The sequence below is a fragment of the Strix aluco genome, chromosome 6 (assembly GCF_031877795.1).
Source record: "Strix aluco isolate bStrAlu1 chromosome 6, bStrAlu1.hap1, whole genome shotgun sequence".
Lineage (NCBI taxonomy): Eukaryota > Metazoa > Chordata > Aves > Strigiformes > Strigidae > Strix > Strix aluco.
Genome location: NC_133936.1, coordinates 25,906,328 through 25,922,783, shown reverse-complemented (window position 1 = coordinate 25,922,783; position 16,456 = coordinate 25,906,328). Strand labels below are relative to the sequence as shown.

General features: G+C 37.0%; 1 protein-coding gene across 2 annotated transcripts in view; it reads right to left on the bottom strand.

Moving 5' to 3' along the window:
* The window catches only part of HNRNPA3 (heterogeneous nuclear ribonucleoprotein A3), a 127,753-nt gene extending 113,287 nt beyond the window's left edge, over window positions 1-14,466 (bottom strand). For both annotated transcript variants that reach the window (XM_074829221.1, XM_074829229.1), the window contains exon 1: window positions 14,461-14,466. The gene's annotated coding sequence lies outside the window, so the exon portion shown is untranslated. The remainder of the gene's footprint in view (window positions 1-14,460) is intronic.
* Between the last annotated feature and the right edge of the window lie 1,990 nt (window positions 14,467-16,456).

The following is a 16,456-nucleotide window of genomic DNA, read 5'->3' as shown; positions in this document are numbered from 1 at the left end:
TGCTCCCTGGATTCTCACATTCCTCACTAGTAATTGCTTTTTCTGTGATACTCTGCAAGTTTGGAGGCTGATTCTACAAATCTTGCTCATATGACTTGTCCTTAGACACACAGGTTATCTTCTTGGAGTCAGTGGTTACTCATGTGAGCAAGACTAGGGTTCTTGAGCTTCTATCCCATTCAACAATTAAGGAAAAAGGACTTTCCTCTCCTTTGCCTGTATTTATGAAGCAATTTTTATTTCATATAGAAGATAGATATGTCTAGCTGTATCAGTGCAACATCTCTCTATAATTGTAAGCCTGTTGTTACACTTCAAAGTGTATTACTTATCTTTTTTTCCCCTCCATGATTCTCACACAACACCGGAATGTTGTCTCTGATCTTTAGTGAGTTGATACAGCTCTGAAAGTATGGAAAATTCTCAGGAAAAATGCTGAAATCAGACCTGTTGATCTACTTCACCTTAGTGCACAAAAGGTACACCTGATTTGTATGTGGGGATAGAGGGACATCAACTGCCTTGAGATATATGACTGATACAGAAGTGTCCAGCATTACCAGTTTGCTTCCAGTCTTTTTGACAGGTAAAGCTGTGGGACAGATTTGATGACCACAAGGTGTGATTTCCTCTGGAACTCTGGCTAATATGGCCTAACTGGTAGGCACAGTACCAGTTGTAGTGAAACGTGGCGGCCTATGTCTGGCTTCAGGAATTCATGCACCAGGCAGAAACACAAAATTAACTGTTTGCTGTGCTGTGTGTGTTCTCACAGCTTCATGTTATTAGCACTGTTTTTGAAGACTGGGAGATAACATGAGTCTCAAATTGACAGCATGGGGAAAATATAGATTTGCAAGATGAAGAAATACCTAAATAACATGGAGGGGAGGAATGTATCACAGAAGAAATATCACTGCTAAAAGCACCTCTTGCTGTATCAATGTGTGTGTAACAAAAAATGACAGACATGATTCTCATTCTGCTTGAAAGAAATGATTTTACATTATTCTCCTCAAAACTTTTTTTTTTTAATGGTGGCTACAAAAACTGTATAACAACATGCTGACAAATTCGGTCTCATTGCTTACTTGTATTCCTCTGTTGGTCTCTCATTGTCAGTAATCTTGTCTTGGAAAGTGAACTCTGAGAGAAGACCCTCTGTGTTTTACAGCACCTGTCACAGTGGGTTCAAGTTCATGGTCACATTAATGCAAATATATAATAAATAAAATTAAAATCTGTTAATAGACAATATTCAAGTGGATACTCAAACCAATGAATAGTAATCATGCCAAAAAGATCACAAAAAGAAAGTGCACAAGAGATTACGTTGAAGACCTCATTGTCCTTCAGGCAGATGTTGTACACATGACAGATGTTGGAATTATTTTCATGCCAGAGGTGAGCACATTGTATATCTAATACAGGTTTGTAACATGATACTGTGGAAAACAACATCAGGAAAAATTTGGATGGCAGACATAGAGGCTTTGAAGCAGTGGTGGTGCTGGAAATAAAAGGTTAAAGGCCAAATTCTACTGATGTCCAGTAGTAACTATTTCACCAATCATGTAATTGGAATGAATAAGCAAAGTAAATCAGGATAAAGGATGACAGAAGATGACCATCAATGACAATGCAAAATGGGTTTTTTTGATGGTAGATGGTGTTTAACTAGGAGGGATGGGATAATTATTTTTTTTTTAGTGTAAAAAAGAAAAAAAAAAAGAGCTGGGCAGCTAAAAACTGGAATTGTATCTCATAAAATGGCAGAGACCTCTGTCTAATATGTTTCATACAGAGCCACTGACCTTTGAAAACTAAATATCAACTTAAATTTGCCTAAAGTTATCTGGAAATGGAGTATGGCTTATTTTTGTTATTTAGAGCTAATCATCCTAACCGTCAAAGTATTACAGGGGTTTTGCAAGCTGGGTTGTGAATCTCACTTTTGACAAGAAGCAGTGTCACTTCTTGTAGCTGCTCTCCAGTAGGCTGAAAGAATTCACATCCTGACAGTGCTCTGACAGAAATTTCTGTGATTTCAGATGACAACATAAATGTTTCTATATTTATGTAAAATTCTTTCTGTAAGCAGATTTTCCCCTTCCCCTTCCCATTTTTCTTCTTCTCCCTGTGCTAATGTCAAGTTTTGAGTAGAAATCAGCATTAGCCAAAATTTAGAGATTCAGAACTGAAATATCTTACAACCAAAATAATTTATGTAAGACCCTGATTGAAATTTTTGATCTGTTCACTACAATAATTAGCCAAATATTATATTCAAGTTCCCATAAATAAGGAAGCCTGGATTTGGACTGGGTATTAACTCCGTGACTTGAGATGATCCTGGTGTGTTGTAGTCTTGTACTCTTAACATCTGTTGTATTTCAGTCACTGGTAGATAAAATGCTATGTGCACATATGTAGGAACAAAAGTCATCTGTGAACTAGTAAGAATAAACTGGACAAAGGTTGTTGGTTATTTTAGGGGAAATGGAACATATTAATCCCTGTCTTCCCTGGCCTAAATCTTAATCCCAGAATAACCTTTCAAATTACTTTCAAGATTAATTATTTTTTGGCATTCTGAAGACTGGAGTCAGTGAAGATGATCTTCTCCCAAAGCTCATACTGTGCTGATTGTGATGCTGATATAGCATTTATGTATTTGCATAGTAAATCTATTTGCAGTAAGTTTTAAATGTATCAAAAATCAGTACACTTATTTTTCATCTTGTTCCTATCAGACTTGGGTTTTTTGAAATCTTAAAATTAGATCTGTGATTAACCTTTTATCACCTAAATATATTGACTGATAGCCATGCTTGCTAAAAATGGAATTTATGGTTTTGAATACTGGTCTAATTCAGAAAATGTTTGACATAATCTTACACCAGTGTTTTAATCCCATTTCATTGTGTTGATTGTCATCTCTTCCCCTTTTAGGACTTCATTTGCTCTCTCTTCAGAGATATCAGAAATGGTCAAGACCAGTAAGTATATTCAGAGTTCTCTCACCTTATTTCATAGGCTTTTGACAATGTGTTTGACTGTTTTCTTGACTCTCTGGGGAAACATCTGTGATTTGCCGAAAATCCTGGTATCTTTGAGTTATCCCTTATGTCCTGGGGAAGAAAGAAAAAGGTTTTGGATTTAGACAAAAGTCTTGTGAGGAGATACTTTCAATGCTTTCAGTTAAGACATGTTTTAAAAATGTTTAAATGGATGACTTCATGCTTCGTTTTATGGCATTCCTGGAATACTCTTACAAATACAATAAATGTTCATTTAATCACGAATACTATGCTAGTTGTCATTCGTGAGACAGTGCAATAAAGTCCTCACAAGTTCTAAATGGCCTATTTTATATAGAATACAATATCCTTGAGCTATAGCAGTGATGTTCACGTTAAACTCAGGGATTTAAGTTTTAAATTGAAGGGTCTTTCTCTTATTTCGCCATGCACATGACTTCCCGTAGAAGTTAATCTCTAAATGCACTGAGTCCTCACATTTTATAACATTTTATAGAGGAAGATAATTGCTCTTGTGCTGCTCTTTGGTCTGATTCTGTTAAGTTTATTCTAGAAATCTGTCATCTATAAAAGCTAACAAGAATATCCACATCTAAATTGCTATGGTGGTACTGCCTAAACATAACAAGGGAAGCAGATACAATGTATAGTTTATGCATACTCTTGTAGAGTAGTGAGTGACATTTACAATTTGACATAAGATATTTACATCCATTCATCAAAATATGAATCCTCATCACAGTCTTCTAAAGCTAAACCAGTAATATACAGGATTATGGTAATTTAAAGACAAAACATAGCATAGAAAAAGAACATCTTACTCTTTATGGCTCTAGTAAATGTCATACCTTAGGCTAGACCAAATACATTTTGAGTTTCCCATGCAAAAATCCTTTTCAAAACAAGTCAGTCAACAGGCTTTTCCTTACTCATTACTACTTAGCCTAAAGATCTTAGGAGTCTGGTGTTGTTTCATTATCAATTTGTTTCTGAGAAATATCATTGTCTTTACCTAGTACTAAAATCATCATTTCCCTTCAGTTTGTAACTGGGACAAAAGTAAATTATCTGCTAATTCTATGAAACTACTTCTGTGTCTGGATCTTTCATTCTCTGTGTGATGCTTTAATCTTGAAATTAATACAACAGATACTCCTCAAAGTATCAGAAAGGAGGAAAAAAAAGGTGGTTTATATTGGAATCAAGCAATCAGCTAGATACTTTAGTTGTCTTTATCTGGAGAGCAGTAAATCCTTTTAGCAAGTGGAATAAAACAGTGAGAATAACTAGGAAGGCATTTAGTGAATTACACAAAGGGTGTGTGGTTTAGACCTTTTCTGGAACGCAGGCTGCAGTTTAGCTGTCGAGGCACTATCATTCTCCTCAAAGGTGAAATGATTTAGAGGCCTAGAGAAACTTAATTTTTCTTGATCACCATGTGCAACCTGGAATTTTAATGGCAGGCATAATTAATTCTTCTGATGTTAATCATCAGGGCTGGGCTCCACAATTATCAGCCTAGTGCAGCTGGGGCATGGTGCAGACATGAAAAATTAGGAAAATGAATCAGTAATAGGGTGGCAGATTTAATCTGCATCATGAAAACAAAGTTAAAAAGAGGGAGATCGAGAGAATTTCAGCTGAAGCTTTTGTGCCAATGAGCACTGACAGAACTGAAAAATGTTGCCGATGTCCAAAGTGATTGGTAATTACCAAGCCATTGAATTTTTTATTGTCAATTTATCATTGCGCCAGAGGTTAAATTTAACATCTTCTTCTAAAGCCATCACTCTAGGAGGAAGGCAAGCTTTGCATCACGTGGCCCAGGAGTCAGTGAAAGGTTAATCAGGTATTCCTTTAGTTTGTGTGTGCTTCCAAATCAGTCTTTCTTTTTGTGTCCTTTATGTTGCATACATACCGTGGGGTATTTTGTAATTTATATTACCTGTACATTTCAGAAAAATATTAGATTGCATTCCTCAGCACAGCATCATCTGCCTTGCTGTGTATTTATAATGTTGTATTTTCATACTTCCCCAGGCATATTTTACACACATTTCAATATGTATATGGAAATTTTATATATACAAAGAACTGTATGATACAAAGCAGGCATTTCCCAAGAAGGAAAAAGATAATCTTAGTGTCTGAAAGTGCTGCAGGAATTAAAAAAAATTCTGATATAATTTGTTTGGGGCTTTTTGTTGTGGTTTATTTCCTCTAAACTGTGTTATTTGGTTTGCACTTGATTTTTCTTTGTTCTGAAGCCGTGTTGTTTGTGAACGGTCCGGTTTAAGATCAGGGTAATGCTTGGAATGCTAGAAAATGCTTTTGGGCTGAAGAACTGTGAGGGAAAGGCTGCTTGCATTTTGCATCTTGTACAACGCTGAGCACAGTTTTGGCACTAGGCAAATAAGAAATATTCACAATTCATAAAGGAATCACACATTGCTCCTTTGAATGTTCCCCCCTCAAGAATATTTAGTAAGTGGTAGGGTCTTTTTTTATACAAAAGCCATAAAAGACTGAAAGAAAGACAGCATCAAAACATCCTTGTAATAGACATATGTGACCGAAATATACATTCATATGTGAGGGACCAAACTGAGCCCTGAAGTAAGTGGAAATCTGTTCAATGAAATAGCAGGATTTGTGCTTCTCTGATTATAGGGTTGGATCTGCCCTGAAAATTCCGAATGCGTATTCTTATACTAATTGCTATGTAGCTGTCTTTAATACAATGTTAAAAACAACTTCTGTCTACCTAAATTCCTACCTTAATTCTGCTCAGTAATCTCGCTCCTATTTACTGTATTTTTTACGTGAGTGTTTATTTTAGATTCTAGACTGTGCTCTGATTAAAGGAATCGTATGCATTTTCTATAAATTAAAAATGGAAATGGCCTTTAGGGGAGAGTCAGTAGAGGAATCAATGCATGCATTAATTACTGCAATTCATTACCCAAATAAACACAAGACTCAGCCTTTTGCTGGATACAAATTTAGGGACATACGATGTTTACAAGAGACAAAGGCTTGTGATCCTGCTCATGTTAATCTACAGATCAAAGTATGTGAGCCCATTCCTAGTGGAGGCTCCTTTGGGGATACCATAGCTGGGATCAATCCCCCCATGCAGGCAGTGAATTATTACTGCTGAATACAAAAGCTGCTCACGTGATATCACTGTCCCCTAACAACAGGGACACTTGCTCCAGATAATGCTTTAGAAGAGCATGTTTTCTTGATACCTCACTTTTCTATAATTAAACTCAAATCATAAAGCAACAGCTGTACAATGACCACTGATTCCCTTCATAAACAAAAATATGCTTCAGTTCATAGCAAATACTCAGTCATTTGGAAGAAAAACATGAAAATGCAGTCTTTAGCTTCCCAGAGGCTTTCTAGAATATAAACAGAAGGTTAGAAAATATATAGCAAATAAAATTAGAGAGAAAAAAACCCCAGTGGTTTCTTGAAAAGGTTTCATACTCTTCTGAATTAGTATCCTTTCTTTTCCTTAAGAGGAGACTAGACGAGTATTGGAGGAACGCAATTTTTCTAACAGCATCTGGATGCCTTTCTTCATCATATTTTATAGATGGAGGATAAATTACCATACAAAGGTTTCTATTCAAACCAGGATACAGAGCATGATTTGAATCTCACTGCATTTTGCATAGCTGCCCCTGTGGGTGCAAGCTCACCCCCAGTCTCAGCAGCTCACAGCAGAACACCACCCTGTTCCTTCTTTCCTGTTGGAGCATTCGGTTATTTTAATGGGATTCTGACCAAAACTGCAACTAATTAAGAATCAATTCGGGACCATTAGTAAGTGGGACTAAGCTAGCCAGTGTTGCATATTTCAAAAGAGTTCGCTTTAATGAGAGGAGTTCTTGGACAGGGGAAGAAAAACCCCACAAGCAGATTAAAGATAGTGCAGGGACCATCTCCAGTTAAACTAAACAACTAACACTACACAGAAAGATGCTGAACTTGTAGTCCTCTCTAATTGATCTACTTACTGTTCTTAAGGAAACTCAAAACAATAATGAATTCAGGTATTAATTGCATGTTAGTCATTTGATAGCTGTTTATAAACATTAACAATTGTTACATTTTGCAGTCTCTCTTTCTCTTCATCAGAGAAACATATGTTATCTTTTTTTTCAGATATATTAACCTTAGAACTGTCAAACCATTTTCTCTTTGGGCTTTGTACTTCTGCAACATCTGTTTATCTGCACTGCATTGCCTGCAGATGGTATTTTTAAAATTTGTTAAGAGGTTAGGATGCCATATTTTTGACAGCTGTAGTTCTTTTTCACCACAGAACAAAACTTTTCTAAAAATGCAGTGATTTGAGGGAATGATTTAATTTTCATTATTTCATTAGTTGTATCAATTTCTCACCCTAATGTCTTGCTATTGTGAGTTCTGTTAATGAACTGGTAGCACGTAAGTGTAATCATTTTAGGAGAAATAGAAAAAGCAATATATAGCTGACTGATTTGAATTATTAGAGTGGGAATGCATACAACTATATTGAGATAGTCTGATATTTAAGTACTAAAATCACTACACAGTAAATTGAAAGCACAAACTTGAACATGTTATGTGGTAACTCCTAAACCTCACAATGACCTCAGCTCATGAGAAACTGCTCGGACAAGGTTCCTCCATTTGAGATGAACTGAACAGTGTGACAAATCTTCTGTGAGTGTGTTTAAGAAAAAAGTGTGCAGAGCTGTTTATATTCCCAGCATGTGAACATTAATGGAGACCTCAGTGCAACACCTGTATAGTTGATGATACACATTTTAGCTGTTTTGTAGAATAAGTTAAGAATTTACACAGGAATTACTGGGAACCTTCATTATTTTAAGACACCAATTAATTTGGCTGCAGAGGACAGAATGTGCTAGAACATCTTTCCAGTATGCTTGTTTGAAAGATGAGCATCTTGGCTATTTAATTGTTTGTTTTCTATTTTACAGTCTAAGCTGTATTGCTAAACAAAGAGTGTGCACTCAGTACAACATTCTCTTTCAATAAATATCAATCAAAACAATCAAAGAGGCAAATAAATTTTGGATTATATATATCTGTAGGAAAAACGGGCCCTAACCAGGACAGAAGGGTCTCCCTGTCACTGCCATTTACATTAGTCCTTGCTTTGGATACATGTACTCTTATACAGAAACTGTGTACACCTTGGAAGTACTGTTTTTAGAAGCTGTATCTTTTTAACCAAGCTTCTTTAGCTTCTGTGAAAAAGGAACTGGGATTTGTGTTTGTGATGACAGGTGATAGTGAGAACAACAACAGAGGAAAATAATCTGGGGACAGAGGAAAAAGCCTACTTTAAGGAGGCTGGAAATAAATCAGGACAGTCTGCTAAACATACACTTTTTTATTTTTTATTTTGAATCTTACTTAGATACTGCATTTTTAGTAACCTCAGATGTATGTTGACATTTAACAGGGAAAATGGCTGAGACATCAACAGCTGTGAACATTTTTATTTTTAATAAGGAAGCAAACAAGTAATTTCAGCTCTTTCTTTCCTGTGGGTTGTGTGCTAAGATCTGAGAAGGATAAAAATACAGAGTCCTCCCACATCCTGGTCAAAGCTTTTCGTTTTTACAGAATAAATGGAATGGAACAAAGTGTCATTTGAATGTATAGAAGGATGTTTGGATTGAGGACAGGCCAGGAGAGACGTGAACAGCATTTCCATGCCAGTGGAGATCCACAGACCAAGCATCAACCCTCAGGCAAGAAAGCCTCAGAACAGCTCCCAGATGCTATAAAAACAATTTCAGAGTAGTTGTGCAGCCATTCCACACCTCATGGGAAGAGAATCCTACTGACCTGACCTGTGCCAAAAGACTCAAGCAATATCCTCTTTTTTTTTTTAAGAGGTGATCTGAATGTTTTTTCATTTCTATTCTACGATCAGTTAGAAAAGTAAAGCCTCGCCTTGATCTGAAAGACATGGAGCTCTCTCATCACTTCCATCTTCTAGACCATATTTTCGCTCATCAATAAGCTATGAGGATCTCCTTATGCTCACTTATGGTCAGCCTGTTCAGCATAACAATATAACTGTGGAACTATCAGTGCTGTCAAGTTCAAAACTCCTTCCCAGTTTGTATGTGGTGTCCTTTAGATTTTAGTTAAGAATATGTTCTTTATACAGCTTCAGTTTCTGACATCTTCCTCATATTCTCTTCCCACTATGAGAGCAACCATGGTGTGTGGGATTTTTTTGTTGTGGGTTTTGGGGTGGTTTTTTTGTTTTTTGTTTTTTGGGGTTTTTTTTAGATGTAGGTAATTATTTTATGGTAATATCTGACAGGGGCTTGGTAAAAAGCTAATATATATTGACATATGCTACTGGAGATTTACGTTAGGTAAGAAATGATGTCCTGTTGGCTAAAATTTCTGATAATAAAGAAACTGAGTAAGTCTGAACCATCATGATTTTCATTTTTACTTCTTGGCATGTATTTACTGCTTGCTTTCCTATATAGTTTGCCAGCAATGTTTTTGCATGACTGCCAGCAATATGGAGACTGTAAGAGTCTACAATTGCCTTTGCCTTCCTTTCAGAAATTCATGAAACACATTTCACATCCTTGCAGGGAAGATCTTTCTATCTCTAAACAGGGATTGGAGGAGGTGAAATAGAGTGGGAAGCACAGTTCTTATCCTTCTTCTTCTTGGTTACGTAGCACTCCTTTATTGGTCCTCCCGCAGGATGCATTCCCCAAGGAGAGGTCTCTCTTCTCCATTGCAGTGAGGGCCAGCTGCTCCCTCAAGGAGGAGGAAGCCAAGGGTGGTCAGAGCAGAGACCAGGCAATGACTTCACTGACAGGGCAAAGCTGTACAACACCTGGGCCAGGAAAGTGCAGCAGGGTGGTGACCGTAACAGGTCCTGTTGATAGATCAGAGACAACCAACGCAAAAGCAAAGTAACAAGTCAAGTTGAAAGTCAGTCTGGGAAAGTCAAGCAAAAATTCAGGTGTAGTTCTGGGAAAAAGTACACCTATGGTGTACCTCAGGCAAGGAGTGGGTGCCCAGGCCTGAGCTTAAATAAGGCTCCTAAACCTGTGGGCAGGGGTGTGTAAAGGCCCTAGGTAGGGCAGTTAAGGTCTGTTAGGCACTCAGAGTTGAGTCAGAACTTTATAGTTTACACTTCAATATGCATTTCTCCTGCTTTTTCCAGCCATTGAATTCTTTTTTACTCTGTCACCAAAAATGAACCTACCTCTGCACTTCCCTACTTGTCTTCTATTCCTCAGCTCTGTCTTTCTTCACTGGTCTAAGACTTTTAATGCAAAGTGACAGCAAGAACAGTAAAACCTTGTTATAATGTCACTTGAGGTTTGGATAGAAAACAACATATATTTTGACAAATCCATGACCTTGCAGCAATTTTGCTGTTGGCACTGTGCTGCATATCATGGCTACTTGGAACTTCATAGCCCCAGCAAAGACATTTCTACTTCCCAACCATGACTGGTTCCTCAAGAAAGTCTAGTGTATTTCTTGTATTTGCTGAAGGAATTAGGTTTATGACACACAGCTGAACCCATCTGATACTCTCCAATAGAAGGCAAGGGTCCATGTGTACTCAATCAAAATAATTTTAATAAATCGTAGCCAAAGGGAGGGGGGGAAGTGGGCAGGACAGAAAGGAAATAGGTATGTTAACATTCATTTGAAATTATTTTTTCTGATAAAGCATCCTGCTTGCTCTCCTACTTTGTTGGATAGTAACGCAAGGTCACAGAGCACTAGGGGAAAGAGAAAAGCACTGATATGAGAACCATGGGCATTATAGGCAAGGAACAATATTATTAGGAATTGAACTGAACAATGACAAGGTCTGCATATTAACCTATGTTTTGCTACTGCTGGGTGTTCAAAACAAGGCTTTGCAGTCTTTTGTATAAACACCTTTAATAAAGTGATTTTTCTCTGTTATGTAGCTAAGCATAGAACCTGACTAAAATACCTACATTTTTGCCTCTATAGTGCTACAGAAGAGAAAAATCTTTGAATTGAAATTTAAAAAAAAAAAACAAACCAAAATTGTGTAATCTCCCCCCTTGTCCCCAACTCAGCACTAGTTTCCTGAGGAAACACAGTCAAGGACAGTCCAATTTAATTCTATGACTTCTGTTCCAGTGGCACTGTAAACCTGGCATTTGTATGAAGCTGTGTAGTCATATATTGTTTTTTTTCAAACTATTGTCTTCTTATAAAAGAAAATTGCATCTTTGAGATTTTTTTATTAATGCTAAATGCTAGCGCTATAAAGTCTGATCTACTTTCTTTTTCTCCACTTAGGGAAAGTCTGTCTTATGTACAGCTATTGAGCCAGTTAGCTCCCACCTCTACCAAAAAATAATCAAGAAGTACATGTATGCCTATGAGACACAGTGGGCTAGGAGGCATAAAAATGTACATCCGTATTATGAGTTTCTCTAGTTTCCTTGGGAAAAAAGCTTCCAAGTTTAGATGTACTTGAATAAACTTTAGAGTTGAGGATTAGTTGTGTAACCACAAAGCCTGTGGGCTTCTCTCATTATTTGAGGGTTTTGGAAGTGTGGACAGTATGTACTAGAACAAACCATAAAGTTTTCCATTTGCAGTCACCTGTCAATAATCCTTGAATGCTATTAAATTAAGGTCAAATGGAGCAGGACATATATAAAGGTAAAATACTAATGGCAGGTGCAGACCTGAGCTTACGAGAGGCGGAGGGCTGTGGTGCACGGCATGTGATGGCATGTCCAGCTGATGACTTCTAGTAGGAAGAGCTCATGAGGTAAATTGGCACTTGAGTTAGGCAAGGACTTCATAATTAGTCACTCATTCTGACCTTATAAATTGTTAATATCTGTAAATCTTATGTTTTGTTTTCATAACATGTTCCTGGCACCAACTGCACAGAAGTAATTCATTCACCACAGAAGCTTGTTTAGCCAAGCTAATTTGTTAGATTGTAATATGGCAAACATAAAATATTTAAATGGTAGTAATTTTGATCCCAACATAAAAACCATGTGAATGAAGGTCCTTATCTTTTATTTTGATCAAACTGTGTGGTCACTGTACCTTTTCAGAGGAAACAGAGCCCTATGGGATGTGTGCAGCAATCTGCTTGTGCAGATCAGAATGCACAACTAGGGGCTAAAAAATGAACGCGATGGCCATCTAAACTACATGTGCCTTTTAGTGAGAATGAGGTCTGTTTGTATGATTGATGGCTTGTTGTTATCCTCCTTCAGGTAAAACATTTGCTGCAGGCAGGATTTCTGCAAAAACTTTAGGACTGAAGCTTAAAAAGGAATTTGCTTTTTGAATAATTTCTTTCTTTCTCTCCTTCTTTCTTTGAGCGAACATAAAAGGGTCCACAGAGCAGTGGTGTATAAAGACAAAGCCAGGCTGAGTATTACATCTTACCAGTGATACACAAGTGTTAGTCAAATGGAGAGATGACAGCGGAATAAGGAAACAATTAAACTTCAATAAAAGAAAATAAGGAATAACATTCCAGTCAGATCTAATCACATTATGTATAGCATAACTTTCAAATTGGAAGTCCATAAAACCCAACCACACCTCAGCCAGTTTGTCTGGCATCCGTCCTGTATAATAAGCCAGAGGTTCCTCGTGGCACAGCTCCAAGGCAGTTTGAAACCATGTCTGCAGTGGGGATGGCACTCAGCCATGTTTCCAAAGAAGCAGAATAATTTTTCTGGTGGGAAAGGTCAGGCAGTACAGAGCCATGAGGGATGAGATTCCCTTTTTTGGCTTTTTCTCCATTCTTATTCATTCAAATATATTTCTTTTAATAGTAAAATTAATTCACAAACAGAAAACCTGCCATTAAAGCAATGTTAAAGATCCATTTAAACTGACAGGCAGCAGGAAATCCAGAACCCGGACAACATGGCTTGTATCATTACAAAACTTAGTAAACAATTTGATAGGTTGCTGGTTTTTCCCCTGTCCTGTAAGTCTCTTCCCCAACAAACTTCTTAAGCTATTACCTAATACAGATAAAAAGAGGAGAATGTAATGGATTCTCATTCCCATGTTCTATATTTGATATGTGCAAGGCATGCATGAACATAGTAGCTAAGTTACATTTATCTTCCACTTTAAATAATAATCTTATTCATAATGCATAAATGGATTCCATATGCTACCAGACAAATCATTCCTAATTTTCATTATGGAAGCACATATGGGAACTGTGCTCACCCGGGGTAAAATCCTGGCTCCATTGAAGTCAATGGCAAATTTCCCACTAATTTTGTAAGGGCCAAGATTTCACCCTTGATGTTCAGCCACCCTAATAATACAAAGAGCCAATGTTGAGAAATAGCATCCTGTCCTCTTGTACTCTCTTCTCATACGACAGATAAGTTTGAGCAAGAACTGAGTTATTGCTGAATTAATGTAATCCATTCCTCTGAGTTTCCTAACTTGCATCAAGTTCTTTGCTTGGGGTGAGAGGGATATAGATTTACAGTTATAGTAGCCACACAGTTGTCTGTAAATGTTATCAGTGCCAGCTATTGCAGAGACTTTGCAGAGAGAAGCAGAGGAGATCACTGGGAAATCACATAATGCAGTGGAGAGTGCACTGGAGAGGAAGGCCAACAGGGAGCTTTCCAGTGATAAGAAGCATGTCTTAGAGAAACTGGATCCGTGGCATCTTTTGTCACATTCTATGGGTCATGGTTGGATCTGGTCCAACAGAAAATGGTGTTTGACCCATTGCTCGTTCTATGTGGCCCTTCTTGGAACTCTTCAGATGTGTAGAAAGTGGATTACAGGCAACTGAATTGTTCTTGTAATCTGATTCTTTTTCCTGAGGTCCTAACACACTTCCCTCTAATGTGACAGAAAATGCTCTCATGTGGCTAAAATACAGTCGGCTGTGAGAGGGATGTACATCCAGGCATTTGTCAGCAGTGCAAATGCTTGGGTCACATGATGATCATTGTGCAAACAGTCCATGTTATTTGAGAGAAGGTGTCATCTCTTGTGGCCCATGTGGAGCAGAGATAGAATCCTTGTACTTTGGTTGCACTAAGCGAGAACCAGAATAAAGCTTGAATTCCTCTTAAATTCTGTGTTGGTTTTACAGTACTCCAACATCTCATCTTGCACATAGACAAGGGATGCACACTGAGAGGACCTTCAGTGAAACTGGTTGGATCGCTATATTTTATTTTGAGTTAGATGGAGCTTAATATCAGACATTCCAGAAGTGGATGGCTGATTTCCAAGACTGACCTTGATTCAAATTCAAGCATCCCTAAAATTCACACAAGTTGAGCCTCTGGAAGATTTTTGCCTATTGAGTGTTTTAAACATCTATGAGCAAAACCTCCATTTTGTTACTAGAGCTAGGAGATAATTCTGGCTCACAGAACAAATGAAAATATTTTATTTAACACACACTTTAAAATGTGTTCGCAAATTAAACATCAGTTTGTAATCAAAAATCAAAAATTTCCAGTTAGAAACTGTAAAGACATTTTGAGTTTTCTGTTCTTTTCTCTCCCTTTTTTGACCATAAATATCAGTCTGGTTCAACTAAAATTCTTCAAGCGTTCTGGTTAAATTGTAGTTCTGACAAATCAATTTATTATTTGAATATATGAAAACATGTCACTGCCTAATTACTTCTTAAGATCCATTGTTTTGGAGTCCTTTCACTAGAAAAAATTGCTCATTAAGCTAATCAGCCAAGTTCTTGGCTGGTGGAAATCTGAGCATCTCTACTAGTGTTCTTGGCAAGATCTCTGAAGTCGTCACTATCACATCACTGTCTGCTGAAGCAGACGATTTCCATGTGTAAGGACTACAAAATTAGGCATCGTGTAATATGTGAGAAGCTGGTTAATAAAGAGCTGAATCAATAAATTATATTAATAACTTGAATTTTAGCTAATTTGTCTCTGCAAGGTATTATTCCATTTTATTTAGTCCGCATTTTTATTTTCAACACTAGGACATGTCAAGTTGTGAATTATGATCTATTCATTCATACCCAGTTTCAACACAACTGGGTGTGAATTAATACTCCATAATTCATATAGTGGAGTGTCTTATTACAATTATAAAATTTTATTAGAAAATGTTTTTTAATATTTATATTGTTAATTAAATGATGATGAGTCTCATAAATTCTGAACAATGAATTAGGTTGTATTAGGCACTATTCAGATTTCATCTGTTAGCCAATCAAGGTACACAGACTTCTCTATTATTTAATATACTATATAATAATGTTGAGCTATGAAGTTTTTCTTTAGTATGTGGAATTTCTTATTCAGATGGACTTTATCAGAAAATCTTCATTACTAATTTGTAAGCATAAGGGTCAGTATGGAAATATTTCCTTTTACAGATGTTAATTCACTGAATGTAGGAAAGAACACTAACATTTAACTTTTCATTTAAAAGGTAAGACAACCTCAGGTCACACAAACGTTGGGCAATTAAGTAGTGTTGTTCTTGAGAGCAACAGCAGTCCGTCCTGTCTGCTAATTTTCTTAAAGCACTTTAATCTTCTAAGTTTTGGATCTAGCTCTGCATTTCATCTCTTCATTGTGAAAGCCTCATTCCAGGTCTGTTTGTGAAAGCACTTAAACATGTGCTTAAAGTCAAACATATGTTTCAGTGTGTCCTAAATTAAAGTGAGATCTGAAGTACTCTCAGGTATATAAAAATTGAAGATGAGATGCATAGTGGGAATTGTAATTCAAGATAGATGTAGATTACATTGCATTACTAGGATAAAGATATCCCAATTCTGATCATTACTCATGAAATCAAAACCATGCCATCCACATAAATGAGATGGAAGGATGCAGCAGTCAGAGTGAGTTAAGTAAAAAGGTAACTTGTTCCATAAAACAAAGTGATTGTCTTTGCATGATATAAATAGGAAATAATTTAGACCCGTTCTGTATCCATGTAAACATTTTTTTTAAAATTCTCAGACATTTTGCTAATTGGTTTCTATGAGAGTTTCAATTAGAATTTAATTGTACAAGGTTGTGGATTAATTTAATGCCCACAGAAGTTAAATTGCTTTGAGTTGGGTAAAGTGAAGACCTGCAGAGATGTACCAATAATTCACCTCCTCCCCAGCCTTTGACATTCTTTTGATTACAGATGACATAGGGGCCCAGCCCCAGGTAGAGATTCTCTGGGCAAGGAATGCAGGGCTGAGTCCTATAAGGCAAGGATATGTGTGGCAGCATTCTTTCCCATCAAGTGTTGGTGTTGTGAGAGTGCAGCCAGGGTTGCCTACTGCTGCTTTATTAATAATGGAACACTCACAGAAATTCCATGGAAAATTGATTTTTGAACAG